Source organism: Corvus brachyrhynchos, unplaced genomic scaffold (assembly GCF_000691975.1).
Source record: "Corvus brachyrhynchos isolate BGI_N302 unplaced genomic scaffold, ASM69197v1 scaffold59, whole genome shotgun sequence".
NCBI classification, from domain to species: Eukaryota; Metazoa; Chordata; class Aves; order Passeriformes; family Corvidae; genus Corvus; species Corvus brachyrhynchos.
Genome location: NW_008246054.1, coordinates 731,656 through 733,992, shown reverse-complemented (window position 1 = coordinate 733,992; position 2,337 = coordinate 731,656).

Sequence of the window (2,337 nt, the reverse complement as noted above, 5' to 3'; positions counted from 1 at the left end):
GAGCCCAAAGCAGCGGAGCCCCGAGCGGAGTTGCGCGTCCCGGCGTCGCGGTGGAATTAGCTGGAGCTGTCGGAGTGCCGGGATTGACACCCTGAGAAGAATGCTTTGTTTGTTTGCTCAGCAGTCATGTTTAATGCTCTTCGCTTATCAAGGTGATCAGCATGGTTCAGATAACACATGCCTGACACCGCCTGCCTTTTCTCACCAGCGTGTTGACCTTTTGTCACGTTTGCTTTTCTCTGGTAGGCAATTCCTGGCTTTAAGTGTGAATGGAGTAAATAATTCACATCAATATTTAATATAAATTATTAAAGTTTCTGTCAGCTCTTACAGTTCATGCTTTTATAGAGTTGGAGTAGTTCATCAGCCAAACAGATGAATTGTGCAGCTCAGCTGGACATTAGAGCTCCTCCATCGTGCTGCCGGGACTGGGGAGGAAGCGGGGAATTAAATAGGAAAGGTAATGCAGCCTGGTCCTTGAACACTGGGTGTTTTTCAGTGACGTGCATTCTTTAGGAAGGCTCGAAGTACCAGATAAATAGCCAGCGTAATTTATTTTGTTATTCCCGTACTTTTTTGTCCTCTTCATGTTGCAAACAGAAATGCAGAGAACCCCACTGACCCCCAGCATTTTCTTCTACTCTTTGTTACTGGCCTTCCTTTGGTGCTCCAGGCCCTTGCTGGGCTTAGGGTGGGAGTACTGGTGTTTGGAGGTAGGGTTTGGGTGTTTGGTTTGGTTTTTTTTTTTTTTCCACTCAATGTTCTTTTTCTGTTTTTAAAGACTGATGTAGAGCCCTAAGGTGATGAAGTTTCAGGGGTTTTTAGACCTTGTTTGTAAATTTATATTTTGCAAAGTGACCTGTGATTGAATGTAGATTCTGAAAACATTTTTTAAAGGAGAAAAGCTGTGATCTCTGATTGTAAGAGCTCAAACGTGTTTACTGCGTCAGGAATTGGATAAAAATAGCATGTTTTGCATAAAAGCAAACGGTAAAAATCATTACGCACTTACTCTAATTTTATGCTCTTTTAGGTGTTTCGTTCTTTTGTTAATGATCAGTTCAATGCATGTTGCACAGTGACAGGGACTGTAACAATGTGAGTCACTGAATATCCCGTGTAATATGAATCCATCACCTGGAAGGGAGGTGGGTTTGTATCATGTGTTTACAGGTCAAACCCTTTTGCTATACTTCAGTCATGCATCAACATTTAAAGCCAATCTCTCATTCCTCATTGTCCAGCAGGTGGCTTTGTCATAGATTATTTAATTTTTAATCATTTATTGTAAGTGGAAAAGGTTATTTAATAATATTATCCTGACAGCATTTTTTAAAAGAACAACAGTTTTCCAGTATGTCCTGTGGTGTATGACGGGGTCAATGGAAGCATCTAGAGAGCTTCAAGTACACAATCTAAATTAAGATTCTAAACAGGCATTACAGATGCTGGTAACTTTGGCAATTATCATTTTGTTTGGTGAACAGTAGTAAAACAGTGTGCGGTAAAAGTGTTTAGAGAGAGAGGATAAATAAATTGAACAGTTTTGCAATGCAAAGTGGTTTGTGGTGTTTTTGAGGATTTCTTGGCTCTTGCTTAACTGCTATTGTGAAGCCTGGAGCAGATTTTCCCATTGCTAATGCCCTAGAAGTATTAATTCACTTTGATATGCTAATTAGAGGGCATTATGCAAGAAATGAGATTAAGTGGCAGCATGAAGCCATTTGCCTGTCAGTAAATTGAGAGCTTTAGCATCAGGAGGAGCTTTGTTTTTTCTGAGTTTCTCTTGGTTTTGCATATAAATAAAATTGATTGAAAGGTCTAGAGAAGCTTCTAGAACATTGGTGGTTCTTTTTCTCCTTCTATGATTATTTAAACTTCATGTTAAAGCCTTTCTCTGAATATTAATTGATCTAATGGGAGATACTGAACATGAAGAATTTCATTGTATTCTCAGTTACTGTATCTTAACAAAAGGAAAGTATTAGAATTCTTTGTGTCATCTGATTTTTGTGGGATTATTTTAGATATATCTTACAGCTTTGTATTCTAACGTCTGCCTGCTCACAGCTCCTGTGCTGAGAACTGTACCTGTGTGGAGGTAGTTTTGCCAGTTCTGCTGTTTTAGGGATTGGTATGAGGGCCCAACCAGCTGAAGGCAAATGGAAGGCTCGGATTCCTGGCCAGTGGGGCTGTGGACATCTGTCACCCCCACTCACCCACAGCGTTTCCCACCATTTCTGATGCAAATCACACATGTATTTTCCTTCGTTTAGGAAGGAAGGGGTTGTAATATTGACCATAGATTTTATTCAGCTGTCAGAAATTGTGTTAAAG